Source organism: Tiliqua scincoides, chromosome 5, assembly GCF_035046505.1.
Source record: "Tiliqua scincoides isolate rTilSci1 chromosome 5, rTilSci1.hap2, whole genome shotgun sequence".
Lineage (NCBI taxonomy): Eukaryota > Metazoa > Chordata > Lepidosauria > Squamata > Scincidae > Tiliqua > Tiliqua scincoides.
The window spans coordinates 46,693,208-46,709,480 of record NC_089825.1 but is presented as its reverse complement, the minus strand read 5'-3'; the positions used below and the strand labels follow the sequence as shown (position 1 = coordinate 46,709,480).

The window sequence follows — 16,273 nt, the reverse complement described above, 5'->3', positions numbered from 1 at the left end:
TCTCGGGGCAGGGGCAGACTCCCGACTAACCGGGCAATGGGAGCCAAGGAACCAGCAGGCAGCAGGACAGTGGTGATGGGGCTTATCTGGCAGGCCCTTGCTGGTTTGGCTTACTGGGAGAGCTGTCTGCACATGGTGGGTCACTGGCTGCCACCTCTCTCCGGGGCCAGACCTGATGTGGCCCCCACAGCCCACTGCTCTGCAGTCCACTGCCCTTCCCCATGCAGTGGGGGCTGGCAGAGGCGTGGCTGCCCATGAAGCACAGGCACCTGGACCCAGGGGATGCCGGGAAGCTCCAGGCCTTCTGGGGTGTCCCGTGGACCCTGAATCAGAAGCCGGCAACTGGGCTTCCCGGCGCTGGCTGCCCAGGAGGTGCCTCCAAGTGGAGCAGCCGCAGAGTTGCTCCCTCAAGCTGGGCAAGGGGGTGGGTGGCTCTGTTAAAGAGCCAAAACCCAGAGATTTGTAGTTTTTCAAATGAATATTGGCCTTCAGGATATCAGGCCAATAGATCTTATGACTGACCTTCTCTTAATTCAGCATCTGAATCTGTATAGGGGACTCTATAAGTGTGTGTGTACAGTTCAGTTGCCCATGTCCTGCTTGTTTGAAAAATCAGTTGAAAGATGTGAAGTCTCCTTAGTGATTACAAATGGAAGAAACCCATATCTTTCCTTCACCTTTCAGAGTTTTCATGAAATTGTACTGGGTAGAGAGAAGATTGGAATTCATATAAATAAACTTTATTACAGCAATTCCCAAACTGTGTGCTTGGCACCCCAGATCACTGCAGCAAACTCACAGGGACACTATGCACACCATAAAATATTTTTATGGAAGCTCCAGCTGGATGTCTCTAAGACAGCAGCGGAACTGTAGGGACAGTGGCATATCTAGGTTGTGGCAAGAGGGGACATATGTCCAGGGTGCCACTTGCTGGGGGTGCGCCAGGTGGGAACTTAACTATATTCTACTGATGGTGAATTTTCACATCTCTGCCAATGGTGCATTTTTGCACCAGTTTCAGGGGACCTCCAAAAAGAGGTAAATGCTTGCAAAAAAAAATTCCAGGTGTTTCATATACCTGAAGCAGAAGGTTTGCAATGCTGAATAAATTCACTTGGTGGGATAGACAGGCTGGCTTCCCACCCAATGATCTTCCCTTCTCTGTTAGGACAGGGGTACAATTTCAGTGCTTGCCTAAGGCACCATTTTCCCTAGATATACCGCTGTGTAGGAACACTCTGAAACAATTGAAGGGCACGGTGAACAAAGAAAGTTTGAGAACTGCTGATTTATTAAATATACACCTACAGTTTTTAATACTATTATTATTAGGTTGTTGAATTTACTGAGGTTTGCAAATGTAGTCTGCATGTCATTCCATCTCCTTTTTCATTAGTCTATCTCTGTAATTTTAAATGTTCTATTTAGTATTTCATTAAAATAATTCTACTTTCCATATACTGTATCCAATAGATATAATGGGAACTGTAGTTCCCATTATCTGTGGTGGCCCTGAATGCACCAAGAATGGATGGAACCATTTGGAATCTGTGTGACAGCTATAGCCTATACAGCCTGTATATAGCCTGTATATAGCCTATACAGAAAGGCCAAATGTTCTGGGAAACCAGGTGTCCGGTGCTCTGTAGCTCTGTAGTAAGGACCCAATTTTGGGTGGACTTTCCATGAGCGCCATGAGCGCTGGAATTTCCATGAGTGCCTCCCTTACTGTTCCACTGGGGTAAACTTTCTGCATAATGCTTGATATGGTTCTGCAGCCTCTGTAGTTGCTGAGTTTTCAGAGAAGAGAGTTCTTGTACATCTTACCTTAATTGCCACTGACTTTTGGAGGGGTCATACAAGACTAACCACTTGAAATCTTAAAATATGGCAGACTTTGGACTGATGATCAGCCTGAAGAAAACACAGGTCATGGTTCAGGATGTGGACTCACCTCCCTGCATTACAATCTCTGCGCATGAACTGGAGGTTGTCCATGACTTTGTGTACCTTGGCTCAACGATCTCTGACACTCTTTCTCTCGATACCGAGCTAAACAAATGCATCGGTAAAGCAGCTACCACGTTTTCCAGACTCACAAAGAGAGTCTGGTCCAACAAGAAGCTGACGGAACATACCAAGATCCAGGTCTACAGAGCTTGCGTCCTGAGTGCACTTCTGTACTGCAGCAAGTCATGGACTCTTCGCTCACAACAGGAGAGGAAACTGAACGCTTTCCACATGCGCTGCCTCCGACGCATTCTCGGCATCACCTGGCAGGACAAAATTCCAAACAACACAGTCCTGGAACATGCTGGAATCCCTAGCATGTATGCACTGCTGTAACAGAGACGCCTGCGTTGGCTCGGTCATGTCATGAGAATGGATGATGGCCAGATCCCAAAGGATCTCCTCTATGGAGAACTCGTACAAGGAAAGCACCCTACAGGTAGACCACAGCTGCGATACAAGGACATCTGCAAGAGGGATCTGAAGGCCTTAGGAGTGGACCTCAACAGGTGGGAAACCCTGGCCTCTGAGCGGCCCGCTTGGAGGCAGGCTGTGCAGCATGGCCTTTCCCAGTTTGAAGAGACACTTGGCCAACAGTCTGAGGCTAAGAGGCAAAGAAGGAAGGCCCATAGCCAGGGAGACAGACCAGGGACAGACTGCACTTGCTCCCAGTGTGGAAGGGATTGTCACTCCCAAATCGGCCTTCTCAGCCACACTAGACGCTGTGCCAGAACCACCAGAACCACCATCCAGAGCATGATACCATAGTCTTTCGAGACTGAAGGTTGCCAACAAGTAATCATGCAAAGAGCTGGCCGTGTAGCTAAGCAATCATTTTCATGTTCTTGCACACACTTGGGAAGGGCAGAGGGGAAAGGCATGGTGGCAGCCACTTCAATGGCTTGGTGCACTGAACTGTCACATCCAACTGTTTTAAGTAGACATTATTCTACAAGTATTTGTCTCAATAAACCCATTGCTTCAATGTTTTAGAAAACAATAAAAAATAGTAGAACAGGACCACTTGAAACAGGAAGAGTGGTTGAAATGAGAAGGCCGGTTAATCATTATTGCAAATCTGCCATCCAAAGAGGTGGTGTTGTCAGAAGTCAGTTTATTTTTCTTTCCACCATTGTCATCGTTTTCATCCTCCCTCCATGTTGACTTTCCACTAGTTTCAAGAGTGTTTTGCTTTTGCCAGCGTATCGAAATAGGACATGCGGAGCACACTAAATGCACAGCTGGAGAGGATGTTTGGAACTGCTCTGTATAAAACCCGGAGCATTTTATTGATTTTGCTATAAACAGCAGTATTTGTACAGAGGGAGATTAGTTGGAGTACAATGAAGAGTCTGCAGTTTGCATCTCGTACTAGCTTTTAAACATTGGGCCTGGTTAGAATGAGTTGTAGCTGTAAGGTCAAACAGTTTATATGGGACACATGTATATCTCGGGGCAGGGGCAGACTCCCGACTAACCGGGCAATGGGAGCCAAGGAACCAGCAGGCAGCAGGACAGTGGTGATGGGGCTTATCTGGCAGGCCCTTGCTGGTTTGGCTTACTGGGAGAGCTGTCTGCACATGGTGGGTCACTGGCTGCCACCTCTCTCCGGGGCCAGACCTGATGTGGCCCCCACAGCCCACTGCTCTGCAGTCCACTGCCCTTCCCCATGCAGTGGGGGCTGGCAGAGGCGTGGCTGCCCATGAAGCACAGGCACCTGGACCCAGGGGATGCCGGGAAGCTCCAGGCCTTCTGGGGTGTCCCCTGGACCCTGAATCAGAAGCCGGCAACTGGGCTTCCCGGCGCTGGCTGCCCAGGAGGTGCCTCCAAGTGGAGCAGCCGCAGAGTTGCTCCCTCAAGCTGGGCAAGGGGGTGGGGGTGAGGAGAGCCACAGGGAGGAGGTGGCAGAAGTGAGTGAGGTTGCCATTGGTTGGTTGGCAACCTTCAGTCTCGAAAGACTATGGTATAAGCCTACAGCACCCAGTATTCCCAGGCGGTCTCCCATCCAAGTACTAACCAGGCCTGACCCTGCTTAGCTTCCAAGATCAGATGAGATTGGGCATGTGCAGGGTTGCCATTAGCCACCAGGGAAAACATGGGTGGACCGGCTCCAGCGAAAGAAGGAGAGGAGCAGGATTAGGCTGTTTGGCCCCATAAAGCAGGGAAGGCCCATGATGATGGTGCAGACTGGAGGAGTGCTGTTTTGCTGGCACAGACTGAAGGAGCTCCATGTCAGGCTTTTCAGCTTGAAATGGAGCATAGGATCTGGTGGGTTTTACCCCCATCCCAGACCCCATCCTCCCCTCCCTCTGTTCCATTCGGTCCACACCCTGCCTCTCCGAAAGGCCTTGCCTCCAGCTGGTGCTGCAGGAGCTCCAGCCAGCTGTCCTCCCTATGCTGGGGCTCGGTGCCAACGTGCACTGACCTGGTGCTGGCATCCCCTACACCCAGAGCGCCAGAAATGTGCTTTACGGCAGGTTTATGACAGCTAGCACCAGTGGTACGCTTGTACCGCCGGTGCTGAAAAGATCAGGATTGGGCTTTAGTGCAGATACCGCTGTAGCATAGTTCACATTTCACCTTCAGATTGATTTGTAAAAAAGAACCAAAACTAAAAGTGTCCTTCTGTGTTAGCTTTCAGGGCATTGTGATATATGCTGTCTCAGCTTGTTTTCTTGATTCCCCTGTGCTTATTTTAGACAGAGGAGAGGCTCTCCAGCTTGAAAGTCTCTAAAGTAATGTGTTGCCTGAGAACTCTTAACTCTGCTTAAAATGCTAATCACTAATTAATCAATGGTTAAAGTTTATTGTTTTTCTTTTTTTAATTATAATATTTGGATTAGGATGTTCTCACATGACAGAGGTTGCTACTCTTGTGCTTAAGGGCAGCATTAATTGTAAAGTTTTTATTGGAATACTTGTAAAATATTTAACGAGAGCCATATAGCCTCATTTAATAAAATTGTTTATTGGCAATAGAGCCGTAAAAAGGCTTGGAAGCTCATCTGGTGAGCAGATTTTGCCTTTCAGTTAAATTACCGCCGAGAGAGAGAGTGAGTGAGAGAGAGAGAAACAGGAATATTTCTGGACATAGTTTTGAACCCTTTAGGATGAATATCTCTCTTAACTGAAGACCAATTCTGATATACAGGTGGAGTCTCGATATCTGCAAGGATCCTTTCCCAGACCCCCCATGGATAATGAAAACTATGCGTTCCAACCTATAGGGACTCCATATGGAATGGGAATCTTGTTCCAATCGCATTGGGGAGCCTTTCTGAGGCTTAGGGCGCAATCCTAACCCCTTATGTCAGTGCTTTCCAGCACTGGCATAGCAGTGCCAATGTGGCATGTGCTGTATCCTGCAGTTGGGTGTCACTCACGGAGGCCTCCTCAAAGCAAGGGAATGTTTGTTCCCTTACCTTGGAGCTGCATTTCCCTTATGTCAGTGCTGGATAGCACAGGCATAAGGAGTTAGGATTGCGCCCTTAGAGACTGAAAACAGAGTACCCTTTAAACTGCTCCAGGTGGAGGCCATGTGTAGCCTCTACATGCCTCAAAAGGTTCTGGCTGCTGCCAGAAAGCATCTCCTGTGGCATCTAGGAGCTCAGGTTTGGCTTCCACCGTGAGTTTGGAACCCACCGTTAGTTAAAACCACAGGTTCTGAATCTGTGCTGAGAGAATCTGGACCTGTTCTGACATTTTATAGCATTCATGTGAAAAAGAACAAATGCATCAAAACCATCCACATAGCTTTTCCAAGGATAACTCGAAAACAGGGCTTTTCAACTTTTTTTTTTTACACATGTACAGTTTTTGCTACCAGAGGTGGCTTCCATGTGCAGAAGTGGGTAGCTTGCTGCATGGTGATCTGTTCAATGAGGGAGAGGCCCTCCAGTTGCTTCCATCTCCAGATCTTTGTACTGTCTTTGCCTAACCTGTCCCCCTTTGAAAGGGCCAGGCCTGCCATGCAGCCAGACTTTGCCACCATGTGCTAGTGATGGTGGCACTCCAGGCTAGCAAAGCAGTGCCACACAATCATCATGGCATGCATCACCAGGTGAGCATCACCTGCCAATATGGTGAAGTACCTGTGGATGAAAATAGTGGAAGATAGAAGCTCTTCTGACATATATTTGGCATATATGCCTGCACTTGAAATCACTTGAGAAATCTTGTGTATGTTATGCGTTGCATCCAGTCCTTGTGTGAGAACTAGGAGGTTTCCACAAGGTCCTCTGTTGTCCTCTCTTTCCTACAGAAGTCCCATATGTCCTCTGAATCCTATTCGTGTTGACTCAATAATAAATTCTATTGCAGTCCTAATTATTATTATTAAAGTCATATTTACATCTATTGGCAGATATTGAAGGGCAGATTTGTTGCATTTAATATTTGAATATTCATGGAGACTCTGAGGGCTGGCCCACACATTATGGCTACCTTATGCATATGAAATGGGCTGCCTGTGTGACTTCCTCTTTGCCGACGATGCAGCTGTCACTACCCACTCTGTCAAAGATCTCCAGCAGCTCATGGATCGTTTTAGCAAGTCCTGCCAAGATTTTGGACTGACAATCAGCCTGAAGAAAACACAGGTCATGGTTCAGGATGTGGACTCACCTCCCTGCATTACAATCTCTGAGCATGAACTGGAGGTTGTCCATGACTTTGTGTACCTTGGCTCAACGATCTCCGACACTCTTTCTCTCGATACTGAGCTAAACAAGCGCATCGGTAAAGCAGCTACCACGTTTTCCAGACTCACAAAGAGAGTCTGGTCCAACAAGAAGCTGACGGAACATACCAAGATCCAGGTCTACAGAGCTTGTGTCCTGAGTACACTTCTGTACTGCAGCGAGTCATGGACTCTCCGCTCACAACAGGAGAGGAAACTTAGCGCTTTCCACATGCGCTGCCTCTGACACATCCTCGGCATCACCTGGCAGGACAAAGTTCCAAACAACAGAGTCCTGGAACGTGCTGGAATCCCTAGCATGTATTCACTGCTGAAACAGAGACGCCTGCGTTGGCTTGGTCATGTTGTGAGAATGGATGATGGCCGGATCCCAAAGGATCTCCTCTACGGAGAATAGCAAGGAAAGCGCCCTACAGGTAGACCACAGCTGCGATACAAGGACATCTGCAAGAGGGATCTGAAGGCCTTAGGGATGGACCTCAACAAGTGGGAAACCCTGGCCTCAGAGCGGCCCGCTTGGAGGCAGGCTGTGCAGCATGGCCTTTCCCAGTTTGAAGAGACACTTTGCCAACAGTCTGAGCCTAAGAGGCAAAGAAGGAAGGCCCATAGCCAGGGAGACAGACCAGGGACAGACTGCACTTGCTCCCGGTGTGGAAGGGATTGTCACTCCCGGATTGGCCTTTTCAGCCACACTAGACGCTGTGCCAGAACCACCTTTCAGAGCGCGATACCATAGTCTTTCGAGACTGAAGGTTGCCAATACAATGCATATGAAATGGGCTGCCTGTGTGACTTGTCACATATCTCGTTCCCAATGAGCAGAGAGTTTTCACCCCACCACAACTTACTGTCCATAATATCTTCTGGCATTGATGGCATGGAAACACTCCATGCAACAGGAATTATGCATATGAAAAATTGTTACTGTTGTCATAGAAAGTGTCGCATGAGAACTTTCAAGCTCCTTCTGCAATGCCATCACATTTGCATAGCCCAGCTTTTGGAAACACCAAACAAGATCTGATAACTGGTCTTGGAAAAAGGAATGGAAGAAATGAAGAATCAGGATTGATGCTTCTGCAGTGACTTACGCAATGTTAGGCACAATCCTATCCGACTTTCCAGCATTGGCATAGCTGTGCCAGTGGGGCTTGTGCTGTATCCTACAATTGAGGGGCAGTCACAGAGGCCTCCTCAAGGTAAGGCAATGTTTGTTCCCTTACCTTGGAGTTGCATTGCCCTTACCTTGGTGCTGGAAAGTTGGTTAGGATTGCGCCCGATATCTGCAAAGAAATAGGGAAACAAGGCTGTCTTATACAGAGTCAGATCTTTGGTCTAACTTAGCCCAGTGTTGTCTACCTCTGATTAGAGGTGACAATTCAGAGTTTGCGATGAACAGTTTTCTCTGTTCTATCTGCAGATATCAGGGATTGAACCTGGGAACTTCTGCAGGTAAAGCATGGACTCTACCACAATATAATCAAGAAACCATGAAAGAGGAGAACTGATTATGGAAAAGCAATGAGTGTGTGAGAGAGTATACATATTTGTATGTTACATGTATGCACCAGAGGTTACTATCACATAAATTACTGTATATGTGAAATCCTTGAACAATACAAGATGAACTCCCCAAATCCTTCTAAATGATATAGTACAGTGTTTCTCAACAGTTGTCCTCCACTGTACCACTTCACATGGTCCACTTATTCAAAGTACTAAGTAACTGGCGATGACATCATTGCCAGTTGCTTCTGAGTTGGGAGACCAGATGCGGCGCGACAAACACCAGTAAGAGGCTCAGGGTGGACGGGAGGGCTTTTCTGAGTACAGAAAGCATGCTTTGGAGCTCTGTCCACCAAGCTAAACTTCCTACCATTGTTTGTTGTGGCATGTGCCTGGTCTTGCTGCTGGGTGGCAAGGGTCCAGGTATCCTGCGAGTACCACCAGATATATTGGCAACCTTCAGTCTCGAAAGACTATGGTATCGCGCTCTGAAAGGTGGTTCTGGCACAGCGTCTAGTGTGGCTGAAAAGGCCAATCCGGGAGTGACAATCCCTTCCACACCGGGAGCAAGTGCAGTCTGTCCCTGGTGTGTCTCCCTGGCTATGGGCCTTCCTTCTTTGCCTCTTAGCCTCAGACTGTTGGCAAAGTGTCTCTTCAAACTGGGAAAGGCCATGCTGCACAGCCTGCCTCCAAGCGGGCCGCTCAGAGGCCAGGGTTTCCCACTTGTTGAGGTCCATCCCTAAGGCCTTCAGATCCCTCTTGCAGATGTCCTTGTATCGCAGCTGTGGTCTACCTGTAGGGCGCTTTCCTTGCACGAGTTCTCCATAGAGGAGATCCTTTGGGATCCGGCCATCATCCATTCTCACGACATGACCAAGCCAACGCAGGCGTCTCTGTTTCAGCAGTGAATACATGCTAGGGATTCCAGCACGTTCCAGGACTGTGTTGTTTGGAACTTTGTCCTGCCAGGTGATGCCGAGGATGCGTCGGAGGCAGCGCATGTGGAAAGCGCTCAGTTTCCTCTCCTGTTGTAAGCGAAGAGTCCATGACTCGCTGCAGTACAGAAGTGTACTCAGGACGCAAGCTCTGTAGACCTGGATCTTGGTATGTTCCGTCAGCTTCTTGTTGGACCAGACTCTCTTTGTGAGTCTGGAAAACGTGGTAGCTGCTTTACCGATGCGCTTGTTTAGCTCGGTATCGAGAGAATGAGTGTCGGAGATCGTTGAGCCAAGGTACACAAAGTCATGGACAACCTCCAGTTCATGCTCAGAGATTGTAATGCAGGGAGGTGAGTCCACATCCTGAACCATGACCTGTGTTTTCTTCAGGCTGATTGTCAGTCCAAAATCTTGGCAGGCCTTGCTAAAACGATCCATGAGCTGCTGGAGATCTTTGGCAGAGTGGGTAGTGACAGCTGCATCGTCGGCAAAGAGGAAGTCACGCAGACATTTCAGCTGGACTTTGGATTTTGCTCTCAGTCTGGAGAGGTTGAAGAGCTTTCCGTCAGATCTGGTCCGGAGATAGATGCCTTCTGTTGCAGTTCCAAAGGCCTGCTTCAGCAGGACAGCGAAGAAAATCCCAAACAAGGTTGGTGCAAGAACACAGCCCTGCTTCACTCCGCTTCGGATGTCAAAAGGGTCTGATGTGGAGCCATCAAAGACAACAGTGCCCTTCATGTCATTGTGGAAAGATCTGATGATGCTGAGGAGCCTGGGTGGACATCCAATCTTGGGGAGAATCTTGAAGAGGCCGTCTCTGCTGACCAGGTCGAAAGCCTTTGTGAGATCTATGAAGGCTATAAAGAGTGGCTGTCGTTGTTCCCTGCATTTCTCCTGCAGTTGTCTAAGGGAGAATACCATATCAGTGGTGGACCTGTTGGCTCGGAATCCACACTGCGATTCTGGATAGACGCTCTCTGCAAGTACCTGGAGCCTCTTTAGTACAACTCGGGCAAACAGCTTTCCTACAACGCTAAGGAGAGAGATGCCGCGGTAGTTGTTGCAGTCACCCCTGTCACCTTTGTTCTTGTACAGCGTGATGATGTTTGCATCCCTCATGTCTTGAGGTACTCCACCTTCTCTCCAGCAGAGACAGAGGATTTCATGCAGCTCAGTGACGATGATCTCTTTGCAGCATTTTAGGACTTCAGCAGGGATGCTGTCTTTTCCAGGTGTCTTGCCAAAGGCAAGGGAGTCCAGGGCCACGTGAAGTTCTTCTAGGGTTGGTTCACTGTCAAGCTCTTCCAGCACAGGCAGGCACTCAATGTTGTTCAGTGCTTCTTCGGTGACTACATTTTCTCTGGAATATAGCTCAGAGTAGTGCTGCACCCAGCGGTCCATCTGCTGCGCCCGATCCTGGATGACCTCGCCTGTGGCAGACTTCAGAGGGGCAATTTTCTTCTGTGTTGGACCTAGGGCCTGCTTGATACCATCATACATCCCCTTGATGTTGCCCGTGTCAGCTGCTATCTGTATCTCGGAACAGAGCTGGAGCCAGTAGTCGTTAGCACATCTCCTGGCAGTCTGTTGGACTTTGCTGCGAGCAGTTCGGAGGACCTGCAGGTTGCGCTCACTGGGACAGGCCTTGTATGCTGCTTGAGCTCTCCTCTTTTCCTCAATGACTGGTGTCAACTCCTCAGAGTGGGCTTCAAACCAGTCTGCCACCTTGTTGGTCTTCTTGCCGAATATGGACAAGGCGGTGTTGTAAACGGTATTCTTGAAATGTTCCCATCTGTTGGATGCGTTTGCGTCGGCCGGGCCTGGAAGAGATTCCTCAAGCGCTTGTGCAAATTCCTCCACTTTTCTCTGATCCCGGGTCTTGCTGGTATCAATGCGAGGTCTTCCTTCCTTTTTCGTGTGATACAGTCGCTTTGTTTGCAGTTTCACTCTGCTGCACACCAGGGAGTGGTCAGTGTCGCAGGCAGCACCATGATAACTGCGTGTGATCTTGATGCTGGGAAGGCTGGAGCGTCTGGTGAGGATCAGGTCGAGCTGGTGCCAGTGCTTTGATCTTGGATGTCTCCAAGAGACTCTATGTTGGGGCTTTGTGTTGAAGAATGTGTTGCTGACACAGAGACCGTGATGACAGCAAAACTCTAGCAGGCGTTGGCCATTTTCGTTCATCCTCCCAGTGCCAAACTGACCTAAGCAAGTGGGCCATGAACTGTTATCAGCACCAACTCTAGCATTGAAATCGCCGAGGATGAACAATGGCTCTTTTACAGGGATTTTCTTGACAGTGGTGGCCAGGTCATCATAGAATTTGTCTTTGGCTTCTGCTGGAGACGACAGAGTCGGTGCATAAGCACTGATGAGAGTGATAGGTCCTGCTGATGACTGGAGCTGCAGGGACAAAATTCTTTCACTTCCCACAGTAGGTGGGATGATGGATTTCAGCAGGGTATTTCTGACCGCAAAGCCAACGCCATGTTCCCTGGTTTCGTTTGGTGGTTTTCCCTGCCAGAAAAATGAGAAATTTCTCTCCTTGACAGATCCGGAATCTGGCAGCCTAGTCTCTTGAAGGGCGACGATGTCCATCTGCAGTCTGCTCAGCTCCATGTCGATGACAGCTGTTTTGCGTGCGTCGTCTATTTCTTGCAGGTCATCAGAGAAGCCAGGTGTCATTGTCCTAACGTTCCAGGTGCCCAGCTTTAGGGCAGTAGTTTTCTGTTTTCTGTTGCATGGTGCAGAGTTGTCGATCCGCTTGTCGGTTTTCACCCTAAACCCCACGCACCCCATGAGGTTAACGGACCGTGGCGAGGCAACACCTTACTGGCTGGGGACTGCCCAGCTTAAGGCGGGCGGTAGCTACCCAATGAGATGCAATGATCTCTCCCACCGTCGGAAGCAGCCCCTGGCGTCATGCTCTACGCCAATCGAGCAAAGACTTATAACCGGTAAACTGCTGCTTCCCGTGTTGTGCCGACGCCGTATGGCGAAGTTGGAGTGTCCTCTCCAGTGCGCGAAGCCTGGGTAAAGAAGGTATGGAGGATAGGCTGTTACCCATGCAGCAAATCCCCCCTCTCCACGTCGCTGGAATGGTCCAATGGAAAGGCAGAAGCCAATACAGTTGGTTCCAGCGGCGTCGCAGGAGTTGCCAGAACGTGACTGTGTTCAGCCATGAACTGCCTAAGGGACTCCGGCTCCTGATTTTGCCTCGAGGTTGACTCCTGAAGCCTTTTCCAGAACTGGATGTAGCCACAAGGCAGTGGAGGTTTGAGGTCAGAGTTTCCTTCTCTTAGATGAGCTGCCTTCCTAGGCTGACGAGTCCCATCTACCCGGTGGCTGTTTAGTCGCCTCTTACGACAAGTACAGCCAAACTGAGGGCCTATTCTTAGCCCCCAGCCCCCAGGGTACCACCAGATACCACCTCAAGTATCCCTAGTGGTACTTGTACCATTGGTTGTGAAACACTGATAATAGTACCAAACTTCCAGTTCTAGTGTGATCATCCATTGTGAGAACATCAGTATGTTAATGGATTTCAAATAAAGAAAAAGAAAAAGCAGAGCTTAAGGGGAATGTGAAAAGTGGAATTTAAACATTCTTAAAGTAAGGTGTAGAAATAATGACGGCAGGTGGTGGTTTTTTGAAATTGGGGTTTTTCCTCTTTCTATTTAGATAGGGCTAAATGGACAGGTAGTTTAGTATATTTTACTGATTCTTGGAATTTAGCCTTGAGCACCCAAGCAATTTCTGTGAAAGCCATTACAATCACTTTTTGCTAAACTGTGTAAAAAAAAAAAGAGTTTGGGTTTGCTTAAATGTTAATGTTTCCCCTTAGATCTACCTAAAGCAGAAGAACAAAGCATCATTAGAGCTCTTTAATCCCTACTGTAATGCAAAACTGGAGACTGCTGCACATGTGTTTTCTACCAGATGCTAGCTCAGGCGGTGGATGGTAATCATCATCCTGAATAGTAGAGAGCCATTCCCAATGTCTCCAGGGACATTTATTTTTCTACAGTAGAACTATGTCAGTTTTTAAATGGCAAGTCATCAAATAATGTATCATTTCCCACTGAATACGCGTTTCCACGTTGCACTATGATTTTTGTTCCCCTCAAGGAAAAGAGCAAAAGCTCATCCCAATGCATAGGAACTATAAAAAGGATTTATAAAAACTCTTTTGAGTTGACATGCTGCTGTTTCTTTCCTCGCTAGAAAACAAAAAAAAAATCACTGTGTAGAGGAGGAAAGGGGCTTCTCGGTAAAATATATTTTAACTCAGTGATGCATAGAAAGGACTTTTGTAAATTAGGCTGCAATCCTATACACACTTTCCTGAGAGTAAGCCCCACTGAACACATTTGGACTTACTTCTGAGTAGATAAATATAGGATTGTGCTGTTGGTCATTTTTTTAAAAATCAGTCCTATCAACTATACCAGGGGTGTCCAAAGTTTTTGGCAGGAGGGCCACATCATCTCTCTGACACTGTGTCAGGGGCCAGGGAAAAAAAGAATTAATTTACATTTAAAATTTGAATAAATTTACATAAGTTTACATAAATGAATATATTAGAGATGAACTTATATGAATGAATGAAGGTCTTGCAATAGCTCATGGCCTATAAAAGGCCTTGCACAAAGCAAGGCTGGCCTTTCCTTTGCTGCCACTACTGCATCACAGACATGAAAAAACAAGCAGTGCAGGGCTCATGCAAGAGGTCAAATAGTCGCCCTCATGCAGAGAGCAGTTGCGTCCGGCCAGTGTGGGCTCCAACAAATCTCTGGAGGGCCAGAGGCTCATTGGAGACTGGGGGCTCCCTGAGGGCTGCATTGAGAGACCTCGAGGGCCGCAAGTGGCCCCAGGGCTGGGGTTTGGGCACCCCTGAACTATACGATAGTAAATCTGAGAGAGAGTGAGACTTTTAAGTTTGATCTAGCCCAGTGTTTCTCAACCAGTGGTACAGGTACCATCAGTGGTACTTGAGGTGGTGTCTGGTGGTACTTGCAGGACCCCTGGACACTTGCCATCTGGCAGAAGAGCAGAAATGCGACACAGGAGTAGGAGGCTCCAAAGCATGCTTTTCCACAATTGAAAAAACCCTCCTGCCTGAAGCCTCCTGTTGCATCACATCTGGCCTACCAACCCAGAACTGACTGGCAATAATGTCATCACCTATTACTTCTGGTGGTACTTTGAATAGGTGAATCATGTGAAGTGGCAAAAGACAAACGTGGAGGAACGCTGATCTAAACGCTTGGGGGTTTTGCTGTATTTCTTCTGCAGGGACTGTTGCTTCTTACAACAATAACAGCAACAATCATAATTCATAATAAGAAACACTTGGCATTTAGAACAGTTTTTCTCAATGTTTGTCTTCGGCCGTACCAATTTACATGGTCCACCTATTCGAAGTACTACCGGAAGTTACAGGTGATGACATCTTTGGAATGCTGCCTGATGCTACCTCAGGCCCTCTGCTTCAGCACTACAAACCCCACCCCTCCCAACCCTTGACATGCACCTTGCGTGCTGCCTTGAAACCAGGAAGTTCTGTGCTTCCAAGTTTCACAGCAGGACGCAAGAAGCACAATAAGAAGGGAAATGGTCTGCCTTTTTGAACGGGAAGCAGTGCATTGTGGTTTGCATTGGCAGCAGGATGGACAGAGGCGGGGGAGGCAGACTTGGGGTGAAAGTCATCCTGAGTCCACCACCCCCTCAGAGTCCTCACAATCTGCTACTGATGCAACCCATTTCAGGTGGCTGTGTGGATGGGCCAGACCCAGGTGTTTCTTCATGATGAGCTTGGTCCTATGAAGCTGCCTTCCTGCCTCAGATCCTTGGTCCTTCTAGTTCAATTGAATGGCAGCAGCTCTCCAGGGTTTCAAGTCAGGGGTCATTCCCAGCCGAAGATACCCATAGTTGAAGTATCCAGGAACTGAATTTTTCTTACTCATTGGAGGCTTGGGAAGCAATAGCGTAGCTAGAGGGAGGCAAAATGGTCGGTACTGCAGATGCCGCAACACATCGTGTGAGTGGCCCCTCCCACTCACCATTGGAGCCATTTGGGCAGCGATGGCAACACACAGGTGCTGGCCGAACAAAATGGCAAAGGTGAGTGGGGCGGGCTGCTTACACAGCGCGTTATGCTGCCTGCAGTACTGACCATTCCCTCCTCAACACTGTTGGGGAGCAGGATAGAGTAGAACCAACATAAATCAAAACATAATTTCCTGCAGAATAGATTCTCCATTTAGAAAAGCCTTCCCATGCTTGAATAAGTTTTGATTCCTGTCCACTGTCTCTTCTTTCTGCGACTGAAACCACAAATTGAAATGTTTAAATGGTAATGTTGGAATGCTAATTATGCATTAAGTACAATGACCATCTTGGACGATCTACATGCCAAATCATAATGCAGTGATGGCAGAAATGAATGGCTGTTTAGGGAAGTCAGAATACGGTGGCTATAGTTCTCCAGATGATAGTCCACTGAGAAGGATATGGTTTGTGTTTCTGATGCACGTGTTTGGCTAAAAATCAATGGGGTAAAACTGCCTCCACGGAACTATGAACGAACACCTCTCAGCCAAAATCCCCCCTAAATGTAACTGAAGGGGCAAATACTGAGGCATCTATTTCTTCCTCTTAATAGTTAGTCTCCAGTAGCTCTGAGGAATGTGGAAGTGGTTACAATTATTTTGACAAATGCATTTATCTCTCCATTTTGTTGTATGATATAACACTAGGGAAAGTCTGGTGCAGTCATGCACAGCAATGATTTATTAGTGGTTTAGGGATGTGGGCCCAGAACAAATTCTAGACAAAAGAAAAACATGTTTGGGTTTTTACAGACCGCTTTGGCAAAACGACCAAAGCGGCGATTGGGAGTGCCAACATTTGGTATTTTGTTTGTTCCAGTCAGGCTGACAGCTGATAAATAGCCAGGGTTTGGTTCTAATTACCACCAAAGAAGAAAAAGCCTTTACATTCATCTGTAACCAATTTCACAACACAAGTGATATACAAGCAAAAATATTTGTGGTATTTCACTAGGCTGCATGACATTTTTTCCCAATAAGTAAATAAAGGGCAATGGGTTTTTGTT

General features: G+C 47.8%; 1 protein-coding gene and 2 pseudogenes across 2 annotated transcripts in view; 1 reads left to right on the top strand and 2 right to left on the bottom strand.

Annotated features, from left to right (window-relative positions):
* Window positions 1-16,273, bottom strand: part of LOC136652226 (zinc finger protein 420-like) — a 398,747-nt pseudogene that overhangs the window by 227,899 nt on the left and 154,575 nt on the right.
* GADL1 (glutamate decarboxylase like 1) overlaps window positions 1-16,273 on the top strand; it is a 111,247-nt gene that overhangs the window by 87,605 nt on the left and 7,369 nt on the right. The gene's annotated exons all lie outside the window — the stretch shown is intronic.
* Window positions 3,982-4,095, bottom strand: LOC136654841 (5S ribosomal RNA; annotated as a pseudogene).